Source organism: Pteronotus mesoamericanus, unplaced genomic scaffold (assembly GCF_021234165.1).
Source record: "Pteronotus mesoamericanus isolate MK-2021 breed Mesoamerican mustached bat unplaced genomic scaffold, CSHL_Meso_final scaffold_651, whole genome shotgun sequence".
NCBI classification, from domain to species: domain Eukaryota; kingdom Metazoa; phylum Chordata; class Mammalia; order Chiroptera; family Mormoopidae; genus Pteronotus; species Pteronotus mesoamericanus.
The window spans coordinates 39256557-39273655 of NW_026555325.1; the positions used below are offsets into that span (position 1 = coordinate 39256557).

The following is a 17099-nucleotide window of genomic DNA, read 5'->3' on the forward strand; positions in this document are numbered from 1 at the left end:
TACGCATTTCCAAGACCAGTCTTCCCACTCGATTCTATCTCCCCTTATCTTTGGGGCCTTATTGCATTCATCATACCTCTTTAAAATCATTTGTTTGGTTGGTTGGTTTTAATTTGCTCTTTTAAAAAAAAAATCACCTATTGCTGCATAAAAAGCACTCAAAAACTTTAGTGGCTTAAGACAACAGGAGTCAACATTTGCCTACAAGTCTGCAATTTGGGCAAAGGAGGACTCCTCAGTGGTCCAAATGTGTCTTCTAGGGCTGGAGAGCTCACAATTGCTTCACTCATGTTTGGTGCCTCAGCTGGGACACCTAGAACAGCTGGGAGGTGGTTGGACATCTCTCTCTCTTTCTCTCTCTCTTTCTCTCTCTCTCTCTCTCTCTCTCTCTCTCTGGCCCTTCCATGTAAAATAGCTTGGGGTTCCCCTGTGGGAGGATGGTATCAGGTCCAGATCTCTTCTATAGTGGCTGGCTTCTCCAGAGTACAAAATCAGAAGCTGCCAGGTCTTCTTAATGTCCTTGCTTAAAACATTCCATTCCATTGGTCACAGAGTAATTTCATTCAAATTCAAGAGAAGGGAATTCCAGAAGGATGTGAGTAGTGGGAGATAGAGCTCCCTGCGGGTTGCCAAAGAATCAGGCTACCCCCTGGCCTCTTCAATGCCTCCTTGAATCAACTTTCCTTCTGCTTACGAACCTTTCTTTCAATCTTATTCTCCTCAAAGAGTTATAACCTTCTCTCGTTTACACTTGATCACCATTTCTCGAAAATAAATCTTTCCTTTTGTTTCCAACAAGGTAACACTTCCCATTTACTCCTCAACTCACTGCAATCTGGCTTCCAATCTCATCACATTATTAACAACTCGCGGCAACTTTCTATTGTTAAATCTACACATTTCCTCTTTGTTCTCATTTTACTGTTTTTCTGAATCATTTACTTCAGTTGACCTTCTTGAAACTCCTTATTTGGTTTCTGAGATATTGTGTAGTTCTTCTCCAGACTTCCTCCTTCTTAATACTTTTCTCTAACTATTTCTCTTCCTCTGCATAAATGTAGGAGGCTTTTGCATCACCTCTACTCCCATGCCACGCAGTCTGTCACTAGGTTATCATAATTCTACCCTGGTAAAATCTAGAAACCACCCCCTCTCTCCATTCCCATTGCTCCTACACTGATGCAGAGCCTCACTTTCTCCTCATTAGCCAAATGCAAAAGTCTTCTATTTGATTTCCACACTCCAGATTCTGTCCCTTCCAATCTTACAAATTGGTATAATAAGAATTAGTTACCTTCCTTAAACAGAACAATCAATGCTCAAAAACTTTCCCCACATACCTATTGCCAATCAGGAAAAGTTTAGTCTCCTTGTCTTAGTTTGCCAAATTATAATTCTGGACTTGGACCATATTTTCAAATGCCACAGCAAATTTCCATAGACTAAGTTTTAGTCTCATGGGACATTTCACCATCTCTAAAGATGTCTTATGTTTTCCTCTCTCCATACGCTTCCTTCAGAAAATTATTCTTCATCATCTTTGCCATTGAAAAGTTCCTTATCCTGTAAGCTCACCTGAAAAGCTACATTTTCCACACACTTTTCAGAACAAATGTCTCTGCTTGCTTTATACCTATGGAATTTTGTTTAGGTATTGCTTTTAGTACATGTAAGTTATAATGGGTGATATTAGTGTTTCTCACTAGATCGTAAACTCCTTGAGACTAGAGACTCAGTAATCTCTGCATCTAGCACAGTTAATAAGAGCTTAAAATTGTTGACTTAATTGTATAAGCATTATGAAGTATTTATTGGTTTTTAAAATTTAGCCAAGGAGTTATATAAAATTAGAAATGTTTCCTTTAATACATGTGATTCAGTTACCAGCTTAGAACAAAGACTCTCTGTGGACAGGGTTGCTAAAATCCTGCCCAACTCAGATCACACAGTGGTATAAATATTAATTAATTCTAGAGGAGCTCTTAAAAATATTTGGAGTTTTCAAGTGAAACAACTTTGAATTTTCCCCTATTACCTGGATAATTGTGATAATTGCCTTACTTCACCATCCTGTTTTATGTTATCACTAGGCTTTTTCACTGACGGATGTTCATTGAAGCTTAATAACTCTCTGGAGATATGTGGCAATGACACTGCACTGTTGCTGGCAGCAGGCAGATATATAAACATTTTAATTAAGTGTGTAAAATAGTATGCAGATAAATATACACCGAATGGCGCAAGAAAATATCGGTATTTCATGTTACAAGAAGAAAATACTCAATTACTCCCAGTAACAACTGTAACAAAATTATATTGTGCCTGGTGAGCAGCAATTAAGGCTCTATCTCACTTGCCCAAAGAGATTAAGACACAGAGATCAATAAATCAATTCTATTTTTCTATCTTCCTATAATTTATTTAATATTCATTTCTCATCTATCTTTGTCTAACAATTTCCAATTTTTGCACATTAGACTGTTTAACCCACCCTTACAGCCCCTATCAAGTAGTTAATGGTCTAGAAACAAACACTAAAGAAGTTCCTGTTTTAAAGGAATCCTAGTGTGAGTACTTCTGCAAACTGAGTGATTAGATTCTGATTTGTACTTTGAAAAATCAACTTTGCATAAACAGTTCATGTATATACTTGCAATTTCTGATTATATTTGGTTCCAAAAATGGTTTGAAAGTTGATTACTAAAATATTGGAACAAAATTTTTCCATCCAACTCATCTTAGCCAACTTCCACAAAATGATACTTCTTAACTCTAATACTGGTGACCTGTAGCACATAAGCACCATTAATCAGTAGATCACTTTCAGAATCCTGGGACCAGAGAGCATTGGATGCCAATAGGAAGAAATATGAGAACGGAAAAGTTTCTCTTTTCAGTCCTTGCTGGTTGGTTCTAAGTAATACTTCAAAATTGCAAGATTTTCTATCAGTACTGTTCTACTCTCTACATTTATCTTTTTCTTTCCTATTCATTTCCATCCTCAGGCTCTTGCCTTAAGTTTCTCTTTTTATAGTCTGTTGCTTGAATGTCATTAAAAGGTGTATTTCAGGCTTCAAGATGACTTAAACAAACCCAACCTATCTCTTCCAAATTGCTCTGCCCTCCAGTTGGACTAAGAAGGTAGGAAGCAGGGAGGCTGGTGAAGAGAGGAGAGAGAGTGCCAATCTCAGAGAGAGAGAGAGAGAATCCTTATCTCTTAGAGACACACTCTCCAATATTATAGATGAAATAATATTTAGGTTTTGTTTCAAAATAATACAGGAGTAAGTTTGTGCATAGCAGAACAGATGAACAAAATTGCTAATTCTTAAAGCTGTTGATGGGTATATGAAGTCCACTGCAGTGTTAGCTCCACTTATATGTTTAAAAATTTCCCATCATAAAAATATTTTAAAAAATTCTCCAACTTGCATCTGTGTTTACGCACAGCCTCTTTCCTCCCTGGCGCAAAATTCCATGAGACTCATCTCCCATGCTCAGTCATGCCCCTCCGGCTTTTGGCGTCCCTCTCTCTACTCCACGGAAACTCCCGTCATCCCGAGTCCCTGTAATCTCCACCTTCCAAATCCAACCTTATGTTCTCATCTCACTCAACTTTTTAGGAGCATTTGACAGTAGTTTGACCGTTTTGGTTTCTGGTTCTCTCCCGGTCTCACAAGCTTCCTTTTATGTCACCAGCCTGTCTTCGGTTCCCCTCTGACTGTTAGAATGCCTCCAGGCTCCCTCTCAACATATCTTGCCAGGTCATCTCGCCATCTTACTCAATTCCACAATCTAAATGCTGATCTAAACGCTGATGATGCCCAACTTGGCATCACCCTTCCTATGCCCCAGCTTGCATGTCCAACTCGACTGCACTAGCTGGCAGAGATTGTAAAATTAGTAAGTGTGTAAAACTCCAGACCCTGCTTCCTCCCTTTGCCTACTCCCCTGGTCCACTCCATCTTCCCATCTTAATCAATGCATCACCATTCCCCCAGTCGTTCAGACAAAAAGTCTCAGTTATCTTTGATCTTTTCCCCCCTTACTGTGCACACTTAATCTGTCAGGAAGCCCTGTAAACTCTAATTTAAATGTATCCTAAGCCTGATGTCTTAGGTTGGGCTGCCATAAAAAAGATACCGTTGCTTGGGCGGCTTAAATGACAGAATTTTATTTTCTCATAGTCCTGGAGGCTGAGAAGTCCAAGATCAACTTGTTGACCAATTTGGTTTCTGGTGAGAGCTCTCTTCCTGGCTTACAGAAGACTACCTTCTCCCTGTGTCCTCATATAGCCAGGAAATGGAGAGAGCATTTCTGAGGACACTCATCCCAGTGAATCAAGGCCTCATCCTTACAACCTCACTTAGCTGTAATTACGTCCTTGGAGAACCTATCTTCAAATACAATGACAAGCAAGGATTTTGGGGGTGGATACAATTCAGCCCATGGCATCTGACCACAATGATTTCAAGGCTTTTACATTGTCCTCCTGCCTAGAACGTTCTTCTCTCCAACCGTCTCAGGCTAGCTCCTTTTTAACATTCAGATCTCAGGGAAATTGTCCCTTCTGAAAAAGTCCTTCCCTGATCACCCTGTCTAAAGAAGCCACATAAATCTGATTAACTCCAGTCACTGCTACCATTGTCCTAGCTTTATTTTCTTCCTAAGTCTTATTACTACCTGAAATAGCACACGTTTATTTGATCATCAAATACTTCCATCAGGAGCAGGGGCCTTGCCTGATCCGTTCTCCCTAGCATGCCCTGGGCCCAGAGCAAGGGATGCTTCAGAGGACGTGGTTAAACACTTAACAGCAGGATCATGCCAGTTTGGGTCATCTGAGCTCTAGTACCTATAGCAGTTCTAAGAGTAGTAGATACAAAATCAAAAAGTTGCTGACTAACTCAGTGATTTTTCAACCTTTTACATTTCATGGCACACAAGAACTACTTACTAAAATTCTGTGGCACATCAAAAAATGTATTTTGCCTATCTGACAAAAAAATAGGTATACTTTCAATTCATTCATACCAGATGGTTATTATTGTGTTGGCTGTTGTTATTTTTTAGTTTGACAATTTAAGAGAAAATAGGTCAGTGCCCCTGACTAAATAGTCAGACATTGCATGGTTTAAAATTCTTGCAGCGCACCGATTGAAAATCACTGAACTAGTGCTCGCTTCGGCAGCACACACACCGAAAGTGGAGTGATATGGGGTAGATCAGCATGGACCCTGCACAAGGATGACACACAAATTTGTGAAGCCATTTCATATTTTAAAAATAAAATCACAGGACTAAATGAATGAATGAGTCAATGTACCTTTGAATTATGTCTCCACCTTAATTTTCTCCAAAGTTGTGATCTGTACAGTCCTCACTGAAATACTCATTTTTTCCTCCCTTTCTTAATGGATGTATAAGTTCCAGATTCCTCGATATTCCCAACAATACTAAAGATGATTTAAAGAGTAAATAACTAGAAGCGTACATTAAAATTATAAGAACTTATGATCTTCTAATAATCACTATATTCAATTAGCCATGTGCTCTAAATTATTTTTATTTCTCTAATACTAAGATTGAAAAGTGGGACCTACAGTACTTATAACAAAATAAAAATTGAAAAAGTTGTACTGTTCAATTTTTCCTCTACTTTTCTTCTTTATACCTACACAGTTACACCCACAAATGCATGCATATATATGAACAATTACTTTTTTCTAATTAAAAAACCAAGATTGTTCTATATACATATTAGTTCATAACTCATTTTCTCACATAGCAGTATGCCCTGGTTATTTGTTCTGGGTTAATAAATCTATTCTGTTCTTTTCATTTACTTTTTTAGTTGCATTTTTTTAAAATATTTTATTTATTTATTTTTAGAGAGAGTGGAAGGGAGGAAGAAAGAGAGGGAGAGAAACATCAATGTGTGGTTGCCTCATGCACTTCCCCAACTGGAAACCAGGTGTGCAACCCAGGCATATGCCCTGACTGGGAATCGAACCAGGGCCTACCTTGTTCTTTTTTAAATGTTGCATTATATTCCATTGTATGAACCACTGTTTCTTTGTTCATGCCTCAACAGATGGCAATGATCTTGTTTCAAATAATTTGTTATTGCAAAGTTCTTTGTACACATCTATCTACAGATTTGTGCAATTTTTGTAGACTAGATACCTAATAATGAGATTGCTCTCTTAAGTGAACATTTTCATTCCTGAATTCATGTACCTATTTCAATTTCTTCCAACAATGTGTGACATTACTCTCATCAGCTCAAAATGTTATCACACTCGTACATTTGTTCCAAATAGGCAAAATTATTTCACATCTTTAATTTGCATTTACTAAATTATTTATGAGATAGAACATATTTACATGTATCCATTGACCATCTGTAACACTATAAGTCTTATATTTATGTTTTGTGTATGTATAACAAAAATGCTCCATTGATATTTGAGAGGACTTACAATAGAACACATATAGAACTACTGAAATGGATAAAATGAAATGTTTGGGGAGATTAAGCCTCTGTGTTATAATAAGGCACAAACCCACTTCATATATGTGCATTTCAATCAATAGCTATGGGATGCTTGCTACAAACTGGACACACCTCTAAGCCTGTGGAGGCAAAGATTAATATATGACCCTGTCCCTGAACTTGTAGTGTTTCCATATAATTAACTAAGCATTCTAACAGGAGAAATTAAAATACGAAAATGACCAGCTTGGCAGCTCCATGTAAAAAATTATAAATTTATAGTAACACTAGGATACAGAATCAGAATCTAGAGCAATGGCTGTGCTAAGGCAAAACTTCACATAAGAAAAAATGTAGAATTAGATTTTTACCATATGGGTAAATTGATCGCAGGTTAGCATTAAACACATATTAGATTTATATAATAAAAGTATGCTAAGGTTTCAGTAGGTGAAAACAAATTTAATTTCCTCAGCAGTCAGGAGAATATGCATGAAGTGTTGATGAATTGCCTCTCTCACCTCTTAAAATCTCTGCCTGCAGCTTCTCTGACGGTTTTACAAATGGCTGAGTCCATTGGGAGACTGAGTTTGGATTCTCAGATGTATTATCTCATAAAGGAGTCATAGTTTGTAATAAAATCATTCCAAATACTAAAAGAAAATGAGAGTGAGAACCATGTGTGCCATCCTCTGCAAAATTGAGAAACAAAATGCTCTCATTTTAGACACCTTATCAAATGCTCCAGAACTGAATTTAGTTCAGGATTTGACACCCAACATCTCAGGTGCCTGCACACTTGGAAAAGTGGGGCTGCCCTAATTCTGGCACACAGTAGAGGTATTTATGAGACAAAATGCAATTTCTTCCCCATGAGCTGCCCACAGATTACACAGGGTCGAGAGGCTGACCATTAGGGATAGACCTTTCTGATCACACAGGACAATAAAATTAACAGAAGAGTGAGACAGCCTGGTAAGAATCCTTCTCATCTCCCCACAGGTCAGACAGCCCTGGTCCTCTCCATGAGAAAGAGGTTTATTTTGTTGTTGTTGTTGTTGCTGTTTTTTCCTTTCAAAGAAGCCCTGAAATCATAAGGAGGCAGTGTGGACAATAAAGTCTAGAGAGGATAGGTTAGAGCAAGGAGACAGGGAGAAAGAACACCATGGAAGCATGGTCAACCAGGCGTTCTACAAGGGAGGTGTTAAATGTTATTGTTCAAGTTCCTTCCAATGATTAGAACTTTTGGCCCCATCCTAGACTGGCCTCAACACCCTGTACTCTAGCAAATCCTTTTAAGGTGGGAGAGAAAGCACGGTGTGTGCTCTAGTCAGGGCATTTCTGTGGCATCTTGAGTTAAGGTCTTGGTACTGCCTTTTTGGCTCCAAGGCACTCTCAAAACTGTTATAAGGACTAGAGCTTGCTCCAGAGCCCATTATAGATGGAAAAAAAGTCAGGCACCCTCTTTGGCCTGAGGCAAAGATTTATGTGGCTGCTTTGGTAGTCTGATCCCAGTGCAAGTCCAGTTCCAGTCTGGATCCTAACAGAGTGGGCTTTGATATATGTTGGATGCGACTCAAAATGAAACTGATTACAATTTGGAAGACCTACAAAAATGTCCTTGTAATGAATTGTATGTGACCCCCAAATATGTCCAATCCTAACCCTAGGCACCTGTGAATATGACCTTATTTGATAAAAGGGTCTTTGCAGATCCTTAATAAAGTTAAGGATCTCCTGATGAGATCATCCTGGAGGCTCTAAATTGAATGACTAATGTTCTTACAAGACACAAAGAAGAAAAGACACGAAAATACAGAGGAAAAGGCCATGTGAACATGGAGGCAGATATTGGCATGATGCATCTACAAGCAAAGGAATGCCAAGAGTTGGCAGCTGTCACCAGAAGCTAGAAAGAGGCATGGAAGTTATTCTCAGGGCCTCCAGAAGGAATCAAACCTGCAAATGCCTTTATTTCAGGCTCTGGTGTCTACAAATGTGAGGGACTAAATTTCTATTGTTCTAAGCCATCCAGTTTATGGTAATTTGTTCGAGTAGCCCCAGGCAACTAATGCACCCCACTAACCGGATCTATGGAGTTAATGTGCTCTGTACTGATAGACTGCATTGAGAGCCCTGTGAAAATCACCCTTTAGGATGCAATTAGGATACAGAGGACAGAACACAGTGTTTGGAGTGAGACAGGCCTTGTTAGTTACTGCCGTGTGTACTTGGCAAGTCTCTTTAGACTTCTGTCTCTTCATGTAAAACCGGGAAGGCAGCCTATGAGTATGGGGCAGAAGTCAGGTAGTGTAAGCCAAAAATATATTAGAGGTTATCCACCCTGGCTTCACATTAATGCCACCCGGGCAGTTTTAAAAATTATTGTTGACAAGACCTCCACTCTAAACAATTAAATCATAGTCTCTGGCACTGAGCAATGAACACCAGTCCTTTTTTTAATTCCCTGAGTACCACTTCATATCCACTACCATAGCTACTGTCAAAACAAACAAACAAACAAACAAACAAACAAACAAACTGGCAACAACAGAAAGTAAGTGTTGGCAAGGGTGTGCAGAAATTCAGAACCCTTGTGCATTGTTGGTAGGAATGCAAAACAGTATGACACTTCTTAAAACAATGACATAGAATTGCCATATGATCCAGCAATTCCACTTCTAGATATATACCCAAAATAATCAAAAAGCAGGATCTCAAACATGTATAAGTATGCCTATGTTCATAACAAGTTTATTTATAATAGCCACAAGGTGGAAACAAATCAAAGTTGGAAAAGCAATGTGGATAAGTAAATTGGGGTCTATACATAGAATGAAATGTTATTCAGCCATAAAAAGGAAGAAAATTCTGACACATGCTACAATATGGATGAATCTTGAAGACATTATGCTAAATGAAATAACACCAGGCACAAAAGAACAAATATATATTTCCACTTATATGAGGTACCTACAATAGTCAAATTCATAGAGACAAAAAGTAAAAGGGTGGTTTCCAGGAGCTGGGGAGAGGAGGGAAGAAAGTGGCCAAAGGGTGCAGACTTTAGATTGGGAAGATAAAACATTCTGTAGAGCGATGGTGGCGACTGTTGAACAACGATGCAATTTAATGCCACTAAAGTATATACTTGAAAATGTTTAAAATGGTAAATTTTACGTTATATGAGGTCTCTCCAGAACATATCCAGCCATGTAATATGAAAAATAGAGACATTTATTGAAGAAAATACAAGAGACAAGAAGCATTGCACATAGGACCATGACGCTCCAGTCCCCTTCAAAGTAGGCACCTTGGGACCTCACACAGTTCTCCCAGCATCTCGTCTACTGTGCAAAGCACTCTGCAAAATCCTTTGTTGGAATCACCATCAGTTGCCCCAATGAGTTTTCCTGAATCTCATCAATGCTCTGAAATCTCTTCCCTTTCAAAGGTGATTTTAGTTTTGGGAAAAGCCAGAAGTCACAGGGCGTCAAATCTGGGTTGTAGTGGGGCTGAGTCATCTGGGTGATTTGATGTTTTGCCAAAAAATCTCTGCACGAGACATGATGCATGAGCAGGCACACTGTCATGATGAAGCTGCCAATCACCAGTTGCCCATAGCTGTGGCCGATTTCATATTGCATCTCTCAGCCAGTGAAGAACATTGAGGTAGTAATTCTTATCAATTGTTTGGTCTGGAGGGGCGTACTCAATATCAACAATATCTTCCTGATCAAAAAACACAGTTAACATGGTCTTGATCTTGCTTCAACTTTGCTGTGCCTTCTTTGGATGTGGAGAACCAGGAATAACTGGCTCCATTGGAATAACTGGGCCTCCGTTTCTAGATCATAGCCATAGACCCACAGTTCATTTTTGGTTATGGCCTTCTTGAGGAAATCTAGTTCCTTAGCAGCAGTTTGAATCAAGTCATTAGCAAGTGCAGCACAAATTTTGCCACAACATGTTTCGTGCCAAGATCCTGAGTCAAAATCTCAAGGCACAGTAGTTTTTGGAATCCCTGTCTCAGCTTCCAGTTCTTGCACTGTCAGTTGCTGATATTTGTTGACTGCAGCCTGCACACGGTTCAGCATTCTCAGGTGTTCTTGATGCAGGCCTTCCAGAACAGGGATCACTTTCAACAGGCTGTCAACCATCTTTGAAGCATTTGTGCCACACTTTCATTTGCACTGCACTCATTACATCATCCCTGAAAGCCTACTGAATCATCCAAATAGTTTCTACAAAGGACTGTTCAAAGCTTAACATAAAATTTAACACAGCTTCATTGTTCTACTCGTTCAATCATTTTGAATGCGACAACCACACAGTACACATGTTCACTCAATGGCTTCTACCACCCCCACTGACTAGCGCAGAGAAGTCGTTCATCTTTGTTCACCCATGCGCATTCCAATCGACTCTCCTTGGCTGTTAGGCTACATCAATGTCGTGTTAACTGTTCTTGTTATATTAACAAAGCCTGGACTTTTTATGGACTTTTTGCCTTAATAAAAAAAAGAATGTTAGCTACACCTACTCTGGTAACTATTTTACAATATGTATAAATCAAACCATTGTGCTTTATACCTTAAACTTATACAGTGATGTTTGTCCATTATTTCTTAATAAAACTGTAAAAAATATTTTTAAATTTCTTATGCAATGGTGATAGACAACCGATTTGAGTCTAAGGCAGGTCAGGCCAGACATGGAAGAGATCACCTTGTCAATGGCCAGGCAGGAAACCCAGGGAGCTCCGGGACAGGGACCCAAGCTGGAGGCTGGGCAGCTGAGCGTCAGTGGCCGGAATGCAGTCACTGCAAGGCTGAGTCACTAAAGTCAGAGAAGGTCCTGTAGCTTCACTGATGTGGTTCTGAATCAAAAATTCGTTAAATGGTGTTCCTTTCCAAAACTGTGTCCAGGACAAAACCGGTGCCGACTATGGGGCCGAGCTGAGCTGGTGGGGGGATGGAGTCGGGAAGCGCCCCTGACAGGCAACTCAGGAAATGAAGAACCCACAGACTGCTACAGTCCAGAATCTGTTTTCTTAACATTTCAAAACCATAGATATTCCTCATGTACAGACAGACCTTGTGAAACTTCAACTCTTAACCCCTCGGGTAAACTCCCACTCTGAACATCAGCCTGAGAAAGGCTTGAGAGCCTGTAAGCCTTGCATAAGTCTGACAGAGCAGTCTATTGATCTATTTCCAGCACAGAGTGGGTTGCAAGGAAAAGTTGAGCAAGGGTGCGTGGGTGTGGGGTGAGGGCGTATGTGAATAGAAGCTGATTCTAGTCCTCAGTTTCAGAGGGAACCGTTTCTGACCTTGTCCCCAGGTTTGGGCACGCACCCTCCTTGGAATGTGGGTACTCCTAGCGCTGCTTTTGGACTCCCTTCCTTTCAAAAGTGACAATCATATTGTCAAAACCACATTTCAGGCCCTTTGTTTGAAAAGACGTCAGCAATCTTTTTTTTTTTTTTTTCAATAAAAGAAAATACAGAGCTTTAGATTTAGTTACTGTACGTATTGACTCTACCCTGAGCCCATTTCTCTGCAGTGCCATGTCCTCTCTGGCCTTGCCTCTGCTCCTTTGTGATGCTTCTGTGAGGGGAGGTATCTCCTTAGCTCAGTTCAGGAGGGAAGCAAATGAGAGGGAAGCAGTTTTCACCTGACAAATGTCATCCCTGCCAGCTTCCCAACAGCAGCTCATGAACGGAAGGAAAAGTATTTCACTTCTCCTATTTAATGAAGCTATTAGGAATAACTATAACACTTCTTTCAAATAATTTAAGAGAGGGGATAAAAAGATGATACACAGCCTTTTGTATTTTCTGCACCTTTACAGTTTTGTTTGTACCAAAATGGTGTTGGATTAGTGAGCCCTGTGCCCAGGGCTGGAGCAAGGACAGCCCACAGAGGCTGGTCCAGGTCTGAGGGACAGGAGAATGCTGACCCAGGTGCGTTAAGGCTGCTTTCTCCTTGGTTTAGCGTGGAGCCAGCAAACAGGCCGTGCGAGATGAAGGATACACATGGTGTGAGTGGACTTGGCTCCCAGGGCTCCTTGTTCTTTGGGATGCACTCCCAGAATTTGGAGGGCTGGAAGCCGTGCAGAGTTTCAAGTCCAGCAGGTCAGAAGAACTCATAGATGTGCTTGCTGCCTTTTATACTTTTCTAAGAGGGAAGGGGTAGGCAGAGGCTGCAGGGGCCTAGCAGCCTGCACTACTCAGGCCTAGTGGTTCAGGGTTTCTTAGGCATCATAACTACATTATTGCCTATGGCCCCTGCTCCTTGTTGAGCCATAGGATCAACTTGGGGCTTCGGTGCAAGTGGCCTGGGCCTAGCCTATCATGGCTGTGAAGAAAAAATAATACAACAAATAGCTGAAACCAAATTCTTCACCATTTTTACCAAAGAAATTCTAAGGTGAAGAGTAGCAGTTCGTCTCAGTAAATGTCTCAGACAGTAAATGTCTCAGTGCAGTGACCCCTGTGACAACAATTAGAGATGAGGCTTATTTGATGACGAATTCAGAGATGGGGTTCAGAGGTCTGTCTCGATAATCGGAAGTGTCTGGTGGTTCCGAGGACTATTTCCTCCAATGACTGTCCCATTCACACCATAAAGTGGCTTCCAAGTGACTGGAATACTCGGGCCTCCCAGACAAAGCCTCGGTTAATACTGGGAAACGCCTATAATTCTTATTATTCGCCTCACGTTCCTTTCTGGGTCTTATCCAGACCATGGCTCATTTACGTAGCGTCTCATATTCTTCTGGATCAAGGCTTTCTCCCGTGGTTTTGATATTTTTTATTTATCGCTCAGATTGTATTCATTCATACGTTTACCAGTTCACTTCTTCAAGAAACATGTGTGAAGTGTCTATATTCACCAAGTAGTGCCCTGGACACCGAGGAATGCAACAGAAATAAGACACCATTTTTACTTTTAAGTTACTCACATTCTAGTTGGACGGTAAACAAAGACACCCCTGATAGAGGTCTGCAAATATTTCCAAAACCAACTATGTTGTATATTATTTTAAATCATTCTCTTTTTGGATGGTATAGTAGCTAATCTCGAAAATGACCTCCAATGTCCTCACCTTCTGATCCTTTAATGAGGATCTTTACCCTTTAATAAGGTCCTTTCCCACATTGAACTAGTACAATTAAATTCATACAGAAGTGACGTCTGAGGTCGTAACCTGCATCACAGCTTTCACTATGGTCTCTTGCCAATGAGCCATACACTACAAGGAAACTGAAGTGGCCCATGGAACGACTACTTGAAAAGGAACTGAGACTTCAGCCATAGCCAGAATCAACTCACCAGTCACGTGAGTCAGCCACTTTGGATGCAAATAATCCAGCCCTAGTCAGATTTTCAGATGAGTTCTGCCCTGGCCAGCATGAGACTACAGCCTCGCGAGATCCCAAGCCAGGAACTGCCAGCCAAGCCAATCCCAAATTTTTCACCCAGAGACACCGAGGAAGATAAATAATGATTATTGTAGTTTTAAGCATGTAATTTTGGAGAAAGTTTGTTATGCAGCATTAGATAACCAATACAGAAAGCCTCTGCTTTGTCTTCTGAGTTTCTTCTCATTTGTCTGAAATCCCTCTGTATATGTTCTCCCATTGCAGCTTCCTCACCTTTTGAGCCACAACACAAATTTCACCTAATAATGCTTCTCTTAGTTATGCTAATCTCAGATCTATACCAGTCACTTGTCACATTGCAACTGTTATAATTACTTGTCTATTTTTACGACTATTTCTAGATTGTGAGCAATCTAAGAGTGAGCTGTGTTACATTGAAAGTTTACAACATCAAAACACTAGCCTAGGGTCCTATATGTCATATTTGTGCAATCAATATCTGTTAAATGAATGATATGAATGATCAATGATAGACTGGTACATACACAAAAGGTTCTATATTAATTTTTATATTTTTATGTTTCATGTCAAAGGATCTGTTGTTTACATTTATTTTTCCTATGCCAAAATTAGACTAGGACTTGAACATCATCTATTGTATCTTTTCTGCCTGCCTACGGCATCTAATATAGTGCTAGATATTCAATGTGTGCTCAGGTTGACTAAGTATTTAATACCTTAAAACAGAAATTCAATAAATGTAGACCCAGTGACCTAAAGAGTAATGTTTCTCCTTGTGTGTCTAATGGATTACCAAGGAGGATCTTAGAGCTAGGATTTTAGAAACAAATGTCAATGCTAGACTCAAGGACACAACTGTCACCAGAAAGGGCCTGCTTCAGAAAAAGACTGTGGCTAAAGGATAATAAAGAGCTGAAGAAATCAGCCTGCCATCAGTCCATAGTCTCTTTAGATATAAAGGACTCCCTCAGACCCCTACACCCACCCGGAAGTCCAAGACCTCCTCGTAGGAGAAGACATAGCCCATCCTGGGTCAGGGGCCTCTCAGAGCCAAAAAGTCAGGGAAGATCTCCTCTGTGAATTCCTGTCAAAGCAACACATAAAACGTCTAATAGGCGACTTGGTAGCTGTGCTGACTCTGCTCACCAGGAAGGCATCTTGCCCCTGATGCTGCCCCTCACTCAGTACACTGTCCTGAGGGGCCGTCTTTACCCTCTAGAATGATACTAAGACCTTAGCTCTAGCCCTGCTTTATGACGGGCCTATTTCTCTTCATTGACCTTTATCCATGCTGCGCCTTAACCTTGACTCATTGATTTATGCCTCCTGGATGAAATTCCTTTCATCCACTCAAGTGCCACTTTTGAACGTGTGGCTAATTAATTTTTTCTGTTTCTAAAAGAGGGGTTTTATTCACTGGGGAGTAAATGCTGATAATACCCAAACTTTGAAAACAGAAATAAACTGATTGTTAAAAAGAAATCAGCATGAGGTCTGATGATGAAATTATTCTTTACAAATATTTCTTTATGATATGACATAGCCAGGGTTATGAAAATGATAATATTTCTGTTAAATGAGAGAAAATACAAAAGTGGAAGAAATATAATGAATATTCAAGCCTTGTAATATACTAATATTTACCATTTGGATTTTCAATAAAATAATAGAGCACCAAAGCAGGTTTTTATTATTCAACATATTTGTGTCTGGATTATCTGTCAGAGATGTAAATGCCTCTAATTCAATCATGTGTATCTTGCAGATATATTAATAACTTCACTGTTGATGGCTTTTGTGTTTTGTATTCAACCGTATGTTTGCTATTATGAGAACAATAAATATAATTTTATAAGAGAAAGACAAAATTACATAAAGTTGAATTATATCTGAAGGGAATGGAATAAAGTAAAAAGTATTAAGAGAACATTAGAAAATAAATTGATTTTAAAATTAACCTTATGGTACAGAAGGTTTTTAAAAAATTTGTATACCCTACAAAGAATTATGATTCATGGATGTCTTTTGGCTTTGATACTTAAGTGTAATAATTTAGTCTGAAAGCTCCTTGGTATTTAATTAAAAAGTTCAATAAAGTATGGCAAATAAAGCATGATCATCACAGTCTTCAAGTGGTATTTATTAAGCTCCTGACTGCTTTCATTAAAATTATAACAAGTACATAAATAACAAAATAGAGGTACATTAAAAATTGATCTGTCTGTAGCTTCACATTCATTCTCTGCCCTGTTCATTTGCAGCACTTCCTACCACCAGCACCACATTTATAAAGTATCCACCATGGTCAAGAACTCCACTAATCGCTCTAAATGCCTCATTTAACATTCCAGACAACCTTATGGCTAAGTACTTTGTATGATGCAGAAACAGAGAAACTGAAAAGAACAGAAGCATGAGGAATTTAAATAATTTGTTCTACGTTACACAGTTAGAGGTGGCAGGGCCAGAATTCAAAACATACCTATTGGATTCCAAAGCCTGAGCTCTTACTTTTTTTATTCTGACAGTAATTAAGAGTGCTTAGTCTCCTTTGAAAGACTCTCCTACTTTTCCAGCCCATAAAATGTCACTCCTTTTTCTAAATCAAAGATTGGTAATATATAGCATGTTTTGGTTATATACTGCCTTATATGGTTGCATACATGTTTAAAGTGTGTAAAAGTTGTTCTTCAGCTAGACTGTACACTTCATGAGGGAAGGCTTATAAATAACAGGTGCCATACTATTATCAGAAATAGAAATAAAAGATAACAATTGTGTAAGAGGATATGGAGAAAAGAGGTTTCTGTACACTGTTGGTGGGAATGTAAGTGGATATAGCTCTTAAGGAAACAGTATGGTGGTTCCTCAGAAACCTAAAGATGGAACTGCCAGATGATGCAGCAGTCCTTCTTCAGGGTAACTACCCAACGGAAGTGAAATCAACACCTCAAAGAGATATCTGCATTTTCCTTTTCACTGCAGCATTCTTTATAATAGTCAAGATATGGAAAAGCCCAAAGCGTACATTGATGAATGAATAAAGAAAATGTGATAGATATGATGGAGTATTATTCAGCCTTGAAAAAGAAAGAGACCCTGTCATTTGCAATAAACCTGGAAGACATTATACTAAGTTAAATAAGCCAGGTACAAAAAGGAAAAAAAACTGCATGACCTCACAAATATGTACAA

General features: G+C 39.4%; 1 non-coding gene across 1 annotated transcript; it reads left to right on the plus strand.

Annotated features, from left to right (window-relative positions):
* Window positions 1-5175: 5175 nt before the first annotated feature.
* On the plus strand, window positions 5176-5282 carry LOC129062001 (U6 spliceosomal RNA). Its single transcript, XR_008528243.1, has one exon. It is a non-coding gene; the product is annotated as a U6 spliceosomal RNA (small nuclear RNA).
* The last annotated feature ends 11817 nt before the right edge of the window (window positions 5283-17099 follow it).